The sequence below is a fragment of the Lipotes vexillifer genome, unplaced genomic scaffold, assembly GCF_000442215.2.
Source record: "Lipotes vexillifer unplaced genomic scaffold, Lipotes_vexillifer_v1.1 scaffold474, whole genome shotgun sequence".
NCBI lineage: Eukaryota > Metazoa > Chordata > Mammalia > Artiodactyla > Lipotidae > Lipotes > Lipotes vexillifer.
This window is the reverse complement of record NW_006772385.1, coordinates 2,476,459-2,490,077: the sequence shown is the minus strand read 5'-3', so window position 1 is coordinate 2,490,077 and position 13,619 is coordinate 2,476,459. Positions and strand designations below refer to the sequence as shown.

The 13,619-nt window shown below is 38.7% G+C and overlaps 1 protein-coding gene across 2 annotated transcripts in view; it reads left to right on the top strand.

Annotated features, from left to right (window-relative positions):
- Window positions 1-3,267: 3,267 nt before the first annotated feature.
- Window positions 3,268-13,619, top strand: part of DMTF1 (cyclin D binding myb like transcription factor 1) — a 43,175-nt gene continuing 32,823 nt past the window's right edge. The window contains exons 1-2 of one of the 2 annotated variants that reach the window (XM_007447471.1): window positions 3,268-3,397; window positions 13,126-13,248. The gene's annotated coding sequence lies outside the window, so the exon portion shown is untranslated. The remainder of the gene's footprint in view (window positions 3,398-13,125; window positions 13,249-13,619) is intronic. The other variant, XM_007447472.1, reaches the window with a different exon arrangement.

Here is a 13,619-nt window from a genome sequence, read left to right as displayed (position 1 = left end):
AACCACCCTCTTTCCCACACTAGCTGAACAAATGCCTTCCCACCTCCCACCCCCTACTCTAGTAATTTGTCACCTTTCCAGTCCCTGCTCAAGTGTCTTCTCATAAAACCCAGTTCTGAACTCCCTACATAAAGTTCACCTTCAGAGTTTAGAACTTACCACATTGGCAATTACCGGTTGATTTACCAATATATGATCCCTCTCCCTTCTAGGCCAGACTATAAAGGAAAAGATATTTGAATCTGGGTTCAAACATTCTCCCAATTTTAGTAAAGTAACTTAACTGTTTCTGTTTCATTTTGCCCACAAAATTTTCAAGGACAGAATGAAAACTTCCATCCTCACTTGCTGGGAAGATCTGAAGTCTTAGTTCTCCATTCTCCTAACTGGAAGAAGAACCAACTTTTGCTAATGTTCCATGAACAGGCCTCAGTAAAGCTCTACTGCAAAAGAAAATGAAGTGAAGAGGTAACCAAGCTGAAAGATTAAAAGAGGTGTAGGGATGAGACACTGACATGAAGTGGAGAGCAGGAAAGGGGTTATGCGATGGAGTGCCGTAAGTCCCAGACAAAAGTCTGGAGGAGGAATCTCAGACAGAAGAGGACTTGGAAGAGCCTGACGTGTTGGCTTAACTAGGGACAGTTTGCTCATTCCTCTGTTAGCACAGGAATCCCCATCAGCTTGCTGGAAATTCTGGCAGGGCTTCCAGTGTATACACATCAGTTGTATTAATAGGACTCAGACTGTGTAGAAAGAAAATGGGCTACTCAATAATTATATTTTTCATTTACTTTGAACAGAAGTCCTTGGAAACATCTCTTTATTCTGAATCGTGACATCCAGGACATGAGACAATCATTAAACAATAAAACCAGCCTCTCAGTATCTGAAACACTTTTATATTAACATATCAACCTTTCAAGAAAGGAAGGTCATTTCATCAATATTTTATTGCTGATGAGGTTCATGAAAGTGTTATAAAAAATCTGGAGTCCAACAGAGCTAATCATAACTAGCAAATGCAGTAAATACCATAACTACCCACCGAGTGGTACATTTATTTGCAAATGATGAACCAACACTGATATATCATTAACAACCAAAGTCCGTGGGTTACATTAGGGTTCACTATCTGTGTTGTACATTGTATGGGTTTTGATAAATGTATAATGCCATGTATCTACCATTACAGCATTATACAAAATCATTTCGCTGCCTTAAGAAATCCTCTGTGCTCCACCTATTTCTCTTCCGCTGGCCTCAAACCCTGGCAACTACTGATCTTTTTACTAACTCCATAGTTTTGCCCTTTCCAGAAAGTCAGATAGTTGGAATCATTCAGTAGTTAGCCTTTTCATATAGACTTCTTTCACTTAGTGGCATGCATTTAAGATTCCTCCACATCTTTTCATGGCTCGACAGCTCAATTCTTTTTAGCACTGAATACTCCATTGTATGGATGTACCACAGTTTATCCATTTACCTATTGAAGCACATCTTGGTTGCTTCTAAGTTTTGGCAATTACAATGAAGTTGGTATAAATATCTCTGTGCAGCTTTTTAAGTGGAGGTAAGGTTTCAACTATTTGGGGTAAATATCAAGGCGCAATTAATGGATCACATGGTAAGAATATGCTTAGCTCTGTAAGAAACCACCAAACTGTCTTCCAAAGTGGTTGTACCATTCTGCATTCCCTCTATCAATGAATGAGAGTTCCTATTGCTCCAAAGCGTCATCGGCCCTTAGTGAAGTCAGCGTTTGGGATTTTAGCACTTCTAATTGGTGTGTGATGGTATTTCGTTTTACACTCTCTTTTATGAAATGCAACATTTATGAGTGAGACAGTTACCCCAAAGAATAGATAATGTGGACTACTGGTGAAAACTGTGTACATTTGGCTTAAAATCGAAACAAATATTTATCTAACTAAACCCATTTCAGTGTGTACTTTTCCCCCTTTCTTCAATGAATTAGTGTCACTTCCACGAAGTCTTCCAACTACATTTTGTATTCAAAAGAAACCGGGGTTGCAAAAAACATTTTTTTTAAGCCAAAAGAGAGGAAAAGAAATCACTAAGCATTATCAACTTCATTAGTTAAGACCAATTCAAGACGTAGTATACACACTCTTGACGGCCTTCATTTGACCTTTACAACCGATGCTCACTACACTCCCATTGTGACAATGTAGTGTTAAGTCTACACATAGTTGCTGGATGCAAGAACATTTGTCTAATCTAATTTCTAAACTCCTCTCATCCCACTAGCAAAAGAAAAGCAGCGTACAATAAATCAATTTTATAAACAAGTGAAATGAATCCTAAGAAGAGTTGTAACAGGGTTCCGACCACTAAAATCTTCGGAACTCTTTGGGAGATTGGGATTGACATATACACACTACTTTATATAAAAGAGCTACCTAACGAGAACCTACTGTATAGCCCAGGGAACTCTATTCCCAACTCTGTAATGACCTATAAGGGAACAGACTCTAAAAGAGTGGATATATGTACATGTATAACTTACTCGCTGTACAGCAGAAACTAACACAACATTGTAAATCAACTATACTCCAGTAAAAAAAATTAATTAAAAAATTTTTCAGGACTCTTTCAAAACAAAAATCTCTGCAGGAGTCTCTGGAAGCTTAAAGACTCTCTGGGGGCGGGGCCGAGAATTGGTCTTCCCTGAAAGCTCCCCAGGCTAGCTGAAGAGCATCCACTCTAGAAAAGCCGTGCTTTATAAGGCATACTGTGCACTACAGAACAGCATATTCACACAGGATACATTTCACCAAGAACTGCATCATACGCCCAACGGGTAACACCTCTACGCGCCTACGGCAAGGCAGTCCAAGTCAGAAGAGCCAGACATACAATTCCCGGTTATCGTCTGCACTCAGACCCCGCTTTCTAACAGTTCCACACGCGAGGCTCCCTCCGCTCCGAGGCCCAGAATAATTATGAAAGTCGGCTGGCGAGGCCCAACTGTCGCCGAGCCAGGAAAACCACAGTTGCGCCAAAGAAAGAAGGTCCTCCTTCATGGCATCAGTCAGTACCTATTTCCTTGTAGGAGTAGGAGAAAAGAGAAGACAACGAACAACTCCCAATCAGACGGGGCTCGAAGCTCAAATAACCAGGGACCTTTTTTCGCGCTCCGACTTGGCCGGAAGTGACGCCGCGGCCAGCGCGCAGGGCCGCCCCCAGGGAGAGGAGGCCGGGCGGGGGAGCGCGCGGGGGCTGGGGGCGGGGCGCGGCCGTAGCTCCGTTTCCGGTGGCTTGTCGCGCTCGCTCACTCCAGCTGCAGCCACTCTTGCCCGTGGCTGCTTCCTCCATCCTGGTATTTTTTGGAGCCTCCATCCTGGTTCTTCCAAAGTGCCCGGACCCAAAACAGGAAGTAAGTGCGATGGAAGCTTCAGGTCCCAGGCACCGCTAGGGCCGCTCCGCCCAGTGGAGCCTGTCCGGCCCCCTTGCTGCCCGCCTGCTCTCGCCGGCCGGCGCCAACTGCCGGCGCTCGGGCACCGCGGGCGGGGTGGGAGCTGGGCCTTCGTGACGCTGAAGCTGCAGTCCCCGCACGCTCACGCCAGGGCCTCTCTCTCGGGGCCGGGCCTGCGGCGGTGGCGTGGGCTGCAGAGCAGGGTAGCGAGCAGCCGCCGAGGCACAGCTAGCGATCCGGCGGGGGCGGAAAATGGCGGCGGCTTCGGAGGAGCTAAATGGCGCCGGGACCCCTGGGGGTGGGGTGGGGTGGGCCGGGAGATTGGCGAGAGAATCGGACCCGGGAACCCCGAGAGTAAGGAAGCCTTCCTTGCTTTTTCGTAGGGTTTCTTTTTTACGTTTTTGTTACCTTTTCGGTTTTATTTGGTACAGTGAAGGAGAGGTGAGCTTGGATGGGATCGAGAGAGCTGGGGCTTGTCTCGCGCCACCCCACCGCACCCCCTATTTTTTCCTCTTACCTTTTCGCCTCTTCGACTCTTCTCCCACCTTTTGGGGTTCACTCTCGCTCAGCTGTTCATGGCCTAAGCGGAAGGGATCGGGGTTGCTGGCCGAACCATCTCTGTCAGCCTGAGTCTCTTAAAAGGGAAAGATAGGAGCTGAAGTGCGGGGAGACAGACCTAACCCGGCAGAGAACAGGAAAATGAGCCTGCAACATAGGGATTGTCGAATTTGGACGAGTTCTGAGGAAGTATTTAAAATTTTTAATTTTCTTCGTCTTTTAAAATAGACTTTGAGAATCTTTAGGGAATCTGCGGCATAGGTTTGAGGGTAGAAGTGGCCAAGTCTGTGCAGTTGAATGGTACAGCATGTGTTTTTAGAATAAAAATAATTCGGTGTAGATGAGGAGAGGTGATAAATCTGGGAAATGTAGAAGTCAGGGCTCCCTTTCCCCGATTGAATTTGGAAATTAACATTCAATGGTTATTTTCTCGTAACTTGATTCATTGTTGTGCACCTTCTTTCTCACCGTAGGTGAGGCTGCTTGTTGAGACATTTGACAAAAAGCGTATTCTGTAGCATTACTTCCTAATGTTCAGTATTTTAAACTTAGAGTAATACCGTTTGGAAGTATTTTATCTTTTATCGATTTTAACTTTATTTTGATTTCCCGAAGACAACCATTTATAGCTTTTAAGCTCCAGTTCAAGTAAGACATTCTTGCATTGTGTTGAAAGTTTTACAGACAGAAAAACTATTTTTCAGGGAAGGATTTTCATATTTTTCCATTACTTCAGATTTTTTTCTTTGAGCTGCTCTTAAACTTGTGTTTCAAATAACTTTGAGTGTCACTGCATTTTTTTCTATTTATTTATTTAGTAATTTGAATAATTTACCAGCATTTAAACGTTTAAAGACCGTGCTGATAATACACCAAAAACTTACCTTTTTACTGTTATGCTGTAGTGGTGGTAAGATACATGTATTAGGTTAAGATTTAGAGACTTAGTTAAGGTTCAGGGAGAAATTATATTCCTTACTGTTACAAAAATTGTCAATCTGTTTGACTAAAATTTGGTGTGAGAATAAATGTTTTTTCCCTTCATTCACAAGGGACAAAAACTAGCCTGATCATTTCTGGGGAAAAAATTACGTGTTAGTTATGAAGAAAAAATATTTCATGTTTTATGATAATTTTATTTTAACTCCCATATACTAAGTAAGTACTTTATGTGCCACCAAAAAAGCTAATTTTTTTTTTTTTTTTTTTTTTTTACTATTTTAGTTGATAGGCTCACCCCAAAATATGCTTTTTGGGACTGATCTAGAACCTGCATATTCTCCGTGAATCTCTTTAATTGATTGCAGTTGAGCTAGATGGTGGAGCCAAAATGCTATTGCCCTGTCTTCATCAACAGTTAATCAGTAAGTACGGGGCATTGCATACTTATGTAGAACTTTAAGTCCACACTTTGAGCAGTTCCATGAATAAATATATGCTATATAAACATTTTTCTCTGGGTGTTCAGGTTTTAGAAGTATTATGAGGGGAAGCAGTCACGGGAAATGGTTACTGGTAGAGAATTATACCCCGAAAGAAGGTAGTTGTCTTTAGGTTTTTTTTTTCTTTCTTTTTCCCAAGTTCTCTTCTTTTTACAGGCTTTTTTTAGGATGTAGAAAAGTTACCTCATTTCACCCCAAGGCAGCGGGAGAGATAAGTGTATTTGTAAGGTTAGCTAGATGTTACTAGTTAATATTGAAATAAAAACAAAACTAATCCTCACTTTTCCCACATAATATTTAATTATCTTTCTGCTCACTTATTTATCTCTCCAACAACTACAGACCCTAATTTTTATTAATGTTGTAGTAAGCTTGTATGTCCTGAAAATAACATCTCATTATTTTAAACAGTTGTTTTCATGCTCCATTAAGAACATTGACTTAAGTTAACACTTGTGAGGATGAGTAAGATAATGTGAAACAAGTGTCCCTAGGAATATACAGCCTGGCACATAGATGTTAAAATATTGAAGGGGGGTGGGATCTGTGTTGTGTTGTAAAGACATCAAAACTTTGAAAAGATTAGGAAGAGTTCCAGTTTTTTAATATCATATATAGAGGCTGTCTATTTAACACTGAGTTGTTAACCTGCCTTGTCAAAATGGAGTTTTCTTTTTTAATCGTTTTCTCTTACCACCATCATTTTTAGCACCTTTTTTTCCCCCTCATATAAGAGGATTCCTTAGGAATTGGTATGCTTCTACATGCTTTGCAAATTCAGCTCCAAAGCCTTTTCTGTCCTTAAATGCTACGCAGTGACCTGAGAAAGTGATAAACCTGTTGCCAAGGGCATTATATATAAAATACAGAGTTATCAAATGTATGTGGTATTTTCTTTCATATTATTTCTCCCCTTCACATTTTTTCCTTTTGTGAAGAGGATGCTTGTAATAGAAATCACAAGTAGGCTTTGTTTTTGTTTTGATTCCGTAAAGGTAAATGATAAACTTAAATAAAAGAAGAAACCTGTCTATCATGTCTCCTTTTTCACATTTATAGAAAGATCCCATTCCACGAATGAATACCAGAAAGAAGTTGTCATGAAAAAGCACACTGGAGAGCTCTTTATGAACAATTTAATTGTCTTTTTGTTTGGTGGGGTGTGTGTGTGTGTTAACCTTATGCCATTTTTTTAGCTGTCATTTTAGTTGTGTGCACTGTGTTGTCAAGCCCTTCTTCCAAGTAACCGGTTGTCAAAACTAATCTTTTTGACCATCAGGTGTTAGGCAGCAAAAAAATGCTCTTTAGGTTTATTTACTGTCTGTGTATTTTAGTATCTGTTGCAGAAGTGTGGTTTAAAAATCGGCTTCAGTGTATATTAGAACTATAGTGATAATGTATTCCCTTTAAAGAGCTTCTGATGATGCCTTGCTTAAAGGGCTCAGTTTTCAATGGCTGAAATCTTAAAATATAGCCAAATACACATTGTATAGCTCTTAAATCATGCACTGGGTAAAAGACAACATTTTTGTTTTTTAATAAGCAGTATGGTTGTATTGCCAAACCAGGTATGAAATGCTGTACCTTGAAATGAATCATACTATCAGGTAATTTTTTTTACTCTAATAGTCTCATTGTTTTCAGTAGTTGGTAATTAAAATCAACATCTTAAACAATTAAAGCCTATTATAATAAACCCTGTTAATATCTTTATTGACGTTTTATGGTATATAGTCATATTATCTTAAAACCAAGCCATAATGAACATTAGTTAGGTACCTTAATTCAGTATGCTTGTATGTTCATTTATAGTTCTCTTTCTCAAACTTTTCCACAAAGTATACAGAAGAACAAATCCCCTGGGACCATAGTCTAAAGCATTCAACCTCAACTGTGAAGTGACCCCATTCCTGTATTTAATAAAATCAATATTTAAGATGTCTGTGGCTTTGTCTGTTTCCTGATATCCCTCTATGTCCCCATGTTCAGGGTATAGGAATTCTTTTTCTTTTTATTAAGTTATTTTTACTTTAAAAAAATATATTTATTTATTTTTGGCTGCGTTGGGTCTTCGTTGCTGCACGCGGGCTTTCTCTAGTTGTGGCAAGCGCGGGCTTCTCACCGCGGTGGCTTCTGTTGTTGCGGAGCACGGGCTCTAGGCACGCGGGCTTAGTTGCTCCGTGGCATGTGGGATCTTCCCAGACCAGGAATTGAACCCGTATCCCCTACATTGGCAGGCGATTCTCAACCACTGCACCACCAGGGAAGTCCAGGAATTTGTTACCTATTCTCTTCTTAGTGAAAGTCTTCACTAAGATTTTCTATTTAGCAGAGTTTTCATTCTTTCAAAGTAAAAATATTTCAGAACATATCTTTCAGATTTTTTATTGTATGTTACTAAGCAAATCCCCTTATAAGCATTTCCTAAGGCGTTAGTTATGTACCACCTAAGGTATGGTAGGGGCCATTATGGAGTCTATAATAGCAAGACCTTGAAAACAAAAATGTTCAGTAATAGGTTAATGGTTAGATAAGTTGAGGTACCATGTACCCATTTAAAGTGCTATGGAAGAATAACTAGTAATATCGGAAAATGCTCCCCATAAAGTTAAGTGCAAAAAAAAAAGTTATAAAAGATGTGACAGTATGATCACAGTATCGTAAAAACAATTAAAAACAGGTATGTTGATACATGGCTGAAAGGTTTGGAAGATTATCACCAAAAAAAAAGGAAAATGAGTAATTTTCTTATTATATTGGGGCAGGAAAAAAGACATCTGAAAACTAAATGTGTCCTTACTGCCTTATTAGTTGAATTATGCCAAAAACTGCGTCAGCTAGTGTTTCTCAGTCTTTGCCTCATACAATAAAATTCTGGTACTTTATGTTCTGTAGCTTGCTTGATTTCCCCTTATAAAAGTATTTTATAATGCTGAATGTTTTTCACACCATGTAGTCTCATCCCATCTTGCAATGAAGAATCACATCTTCAAGCATCAAGGGTCAGCAAGTGTTAGCTCTGTGCTTCTCATGATCTCTAATAATAGAATCTACCCTTCCCCATTTGTACTAGTACTGTGCTTGGGAACCAGTAAACATTTATCTACAGAAACTAGTCCCAAAACCAGGAAGAAATGCCACTTTTCTTGGCTTGATCTAGTTTTTAGAAGATTATGACACTTAGTCGCCTGATAAACCAGGACAATTATGTAGACTCAATTGATGGAAATACCAGTTTAAGATAATCTAATGAATAAAAACTTTACATCAATACTGGAATGGAGTAGAATAAAGGATTCATGTCTTTAAAGTCTGTGTTAACTAACAGATCCAAGAGTAGTAAGTTTTTTGGTTCTACATTGAGTAGGGTCATCTTGTTCATTGGGAGCTATAAATGTAAACAAATACATTTCTCATTTAAATGTGAGTATAATAACTGTTCTGTACCACATTTCAGGTATTCTTTTCTTGATTTTACTAAGGCATTAAGATATCCACCAAATGATGGAAACGTGCCAGGATGCCATTTCACCAATTAAAATGGCTGTTAAAATTTTTTCCTTTCATGTTCTCACTGCTAGTTGGTTAAAAAAAAGTAGTGCATATGGTATAGCCCATTTGAGAGAAAGAAAGGAAGATCTAAATAGGCTGATGGTGGACTTGGCTGATGGTGGACTTCCCTGGTGGTCCACCAGGGAAGTCGTTAGATTCTGCGCTTCCAGTGCAGGAGCCGCAGGTTGATCCCTGGTAGGGGAACTAAGATCCCACATGCCTCGTGGTGTGGCCTAAATAAATATGTAGATTGTCTTTTTTAAAAAATGTTAAAAAAAAAAATAGGCTGATGATGTGTATTTATTTGCCCCAAAGGGAACCAAAATTTTGATGTTAGAATTGGAGATCTTCCTGATATATTTCCCTATTAAACCAAATGGGGAACGGGTTTTGAAGTTAAGCATAGTTTCACGTATAATGAATTACAGTACAAGGCCCTAAATTACTCAGCTTTGGTACCTTACTATCGTAAGTTGATTTATTTACCAACATTTTTCAGTTACTCTAATAGTCATATTAAAATACAGATGTACTCTTTCTATAAATAACAGCTGTCTTGACTCTACCATAGATCTTCTCACTCTGCTTACTTTGAGAGCTAAACCTTGTACAAGACCTGTTTTGTATTACCTTCCGTACTTCCAATTTTCTGTATTCCAGTAGGTCAACAGTGTTCTACTTATTGCCAAATCAAGTAGTCACTTCAACATCTTATCCTCTTAGCAGTGTTTAACAGTCAACTACTTAATGCTCCTTGAAAAAAACTCTCAAGCCTTTTAAGTAACATCTCTTAGTTTTCCTCCTGTATCCCTGGCTGGTCCTTCTCATTCTTCTTTCCTTGTTTGTGCATTGCTTGACTTCTGCTTCAGAACTCTAGGCTGTCTTCTCTAACTTCTCTAGGTGATCTTATCTTTAAAAACAATTTGCATGCCACTAACTCAAATTTACACGTCTAATCCCTGTCTGTTGAATTCCAGCTTCCAACTGGCAACTTGACATCTTCATTTGGGTGCCGTATATCTTAACTTGTTAATATTAACAGTAATAAAAATATTTAATAAATATCTTCTAGTGCCCTAAAACTCAGTCGATTATTCAAGCCAAAAGTGTAGGAATCATCTTGAAATAGCTCCTCATCTCTTAATCTACTTTCAGCAAATCCTGTCAACACTACCTCCAAAATAAATCCTCTGTCCAGGCTCCTTTCTTTGATTTCCGCCACCTATTCCAAATGACTATCATCTCTTGGACAGCTGCTTGTTTCGTGACTTACTCCCTTATCCATTCTCCATATTGCAGTCTGAATGATCTTTTCAAAATGTAAATTATATTTCCCAATTTAAAACAGTCCAAGGATTTATAAGGCCTTGTGAGATGTGCCCCTGTCTTTTTCTCCAGCCTTAAATTCAGCTACTCTCCTTGCTCGGAAGCCTCTGCCATAGTGGCTTTCTTTTTAATCCTGTCTGCCAGGCCAAATCAGGTCCCACCTTGGGGACTTTGCCGTTAATCTGTTGGCTGGCTTACAGTACTTGCTGTTGAAGAAATACAAAGTAGCCATTAGGGTAAGCTTCCCTATTTGTAGTATGATGCTATTTCTATAAAAAGTGTATGTAGCAGGGAGGAATACATTGACATATATGAGTAAAATAACTGGAAGGAGGCATGAGAAACTGACAGCGTTGTTTACCTCCAGGCAGGGGGTCTAGAGAACTAGAGTGGAAAGTAGACTTCACCTTTACCTTTTGAATTTTCAACCATGTAAATGTGTTACCTTAAAAAGTAAATTAAAAATAAAATTAGGTGAGTTTCTTAAATATTACTAAATCCAGACTATGTAGCTGTAAGTACAAGAGGGGGAAAAACCCCAGGAAGGTAAGTCAAGAGCTTATCTTCGGGGGTTAAAAAAAAGTAGTCACTATAACCCAGTGCCTAGAGAGTCCCTGGCACATTGCACATGTGATATATGTTTGTTGATTGAACAGATATGCTAGTTAATTTGCAAAGCAGTGTAGAAGCATTTACTCATCTCTAACATGAATTATCAGACTTTTTAAAATGAACCTAGATTCCTGATTTAAAGCTAGTACACTGCATGGGATCAACCTCTAACGCCAGTACACGTTATCAAGAATGAAATACTCTCATCTAGGTATTTCAGACTCCTTTTTCCTTGTACTTACCTTGTATCTTACCTTAAGATACCTTTCCTTGTATCTTACCGTATCTTCTCAAATCCACCTTTATTTTCTCTTTTTCCCAAAGTTTTAGATTAATTTGGGTGCTAAGATGACAGTCATTAAATTGCTAAACCAGTAACCATTTTGTACCTATCAAATGAGTTGTGCTGGGTTTGTTATTTTTTTCTTTGTTGTTTCTTTTTAAAATACTAGTGGCAAGGTATTTTTATTTACTACCAGGAGTAGAGTTTACACCTCAGTGGTTGGAATATAAATTTGTACATCCTATCTGGAAAATAGACTGCAGCATGATTTAAAAGTTTATTTTGTTGTATTCTTTGATCAAATAATTTTCAGTAATTAATATTGTTTAAAGAAATAACATATGAATGTTTCAGTGTTTTACGGAAATGAAAAATTGGGAAGAATGTAAATGTCCAGTTATAGACTATTTGTTAGATAATGTCATGTTTTTTATGCAGTGGAAGTTTTAAACGATACAGAAAACTTCAGTTAAATACCTAGCTTGGTTTCCTTCACATTTTTCAATGTGAATGAACTCTAAAATGCAGTATATAAAATTGCTTCTACAGTATAGCCTCATACACAAACACACACACATCAACAAGAGTGAAGTATGATTTTGGCAAGTTTATGGGTGGTTTTAACTTCTTTTTTCTTTTTTTAACATTTAATTTCTCCATCTTCTACAGTAGGTATTACTTTACAAACCAGCTTTAAATGTTTTAATGGATTCTGAAGTGAGAACAACATGAAATCTATTAACTGACTGGATGTTTTTCTAGCAGGATCTGTACCTTTTGCACTACAGACTTATTTATATATAGCAGTTCTCAAAGATACCCATCCTAGAGAGGAGTTTTAATTAGGATACTGCAAAAATGAGAATTTTAATCATTGGTTTTTGCTGAAACATCCCCTTGGACCTTAAATTTTGCTGTGCTTTTTAATTTTCGGTTGATCCTTTGGGATGAAGATGAGAAGTTTATTGAAAGAAACCTTTAAAAATCAAATCATGGGGATTTCCCTGGTGGCACAGTGGTTAAGAATCCGCTTGCCAATGCAGGGGACACGGGTTCGAGCCCTGGTCCGGGAAGATCCCACATGCCGCGGAGCAACTAAGCCCGTGTGCCACAACTGCTGAGCCTGTGCTCTAGAGCCCGTGAGCCACAACTACTGAACCCGAGTGCCACAACTACTGAAGCCCACGTGCCTAGAGCCTGTGCTCTGCAACAAGAGAAGCCACCACGATAAGAAGCCTGTGCACCACAACCAAGAGTAGCCCCCGCTTGCCACAACTAGAGAAAGCCCAAGCACAGCAAAGAAGACCCAGTGCAGCCAAAAATAAATAAAATAAAGAAATTTTTTAAAAAATCAAATCATTTCAGATTTTGTAAGTTTCACAATACGTTCAAAAGCTTTCTTGTAATTTATGTTTTCTGGCCTGATTGTTTAGGATTCCTTTTTTCCCACAGATCCCTGGGCAGAGCTGTTAACAGATATTATGTAGTTTCTAATGCTTTAAGATGAAATATGGTACTACATTTAAAGAGAGATGTTAATTGTTATAAAGAAAAATATAGTTACTGGTAATATTTGTGGTATTGTTGGTTGGTATACACCCTAGGTCATGTTACATGTACCCAGGTCTACAGTTCATAGAACCACTGGTGTAATTCAACCTATTTTTTCCGAGAAAGTTTGACTGCCTGTAAACTGACTTAGTAGGCATAGGATCCCATCATTTCTGCCCTTCATTGGAGAATTCTTTCAGAGGCTGATTTCCAAAAGGTCTACTTAAGGAAGAATTCTGGTTTTGTCCTTCCTCTTCTAGTTGAGACATCACAGAGGCTTGAGGCTAGATTGTCATCCACATACTGCTAGCACACAGTTGTTTATTCTCAGTAAGCCTTATTGTATAATGCTGTTACTTTTTCAGAGTGTTGCAGAGGTAGGAACATGGAGGAGAAACAATCTGGATAACATGAAAGTGATGCTGGTGGCTAAGGGAAGGCAACTCGATTCTGTGGGAAGGGCTATAGCTGATCCATCTGTTTTCTAGGTAAGCATTCCTTTGTTCCAGGGACCTTACCTCATGATTTGCAAATTTTAGTCATAACTAAATCATGACCTCCACTTATCTTTAATTGGGGAATGGCATCTTTACCATTGTAAAATGAATGATGTCCTTTTAAAACAGTAATTTGTACAGTAGAACTTGAGTGAATCAGTAGATCTTCACCATGTAAATGTTAATAGTTCTTAAGTTTTTCTGCTAAGGGAAAATGCATTTGTGTAAATGGCAAATATATGTACAGACTAATATCTTGTATATAGCAACCAAATAAATATTGAATGATTAATACACATCAAGGCTTATGTCCTCTGTATTATTTAGTTGGTAAAAAAGTATGTGGACAAGACCAAAATTGA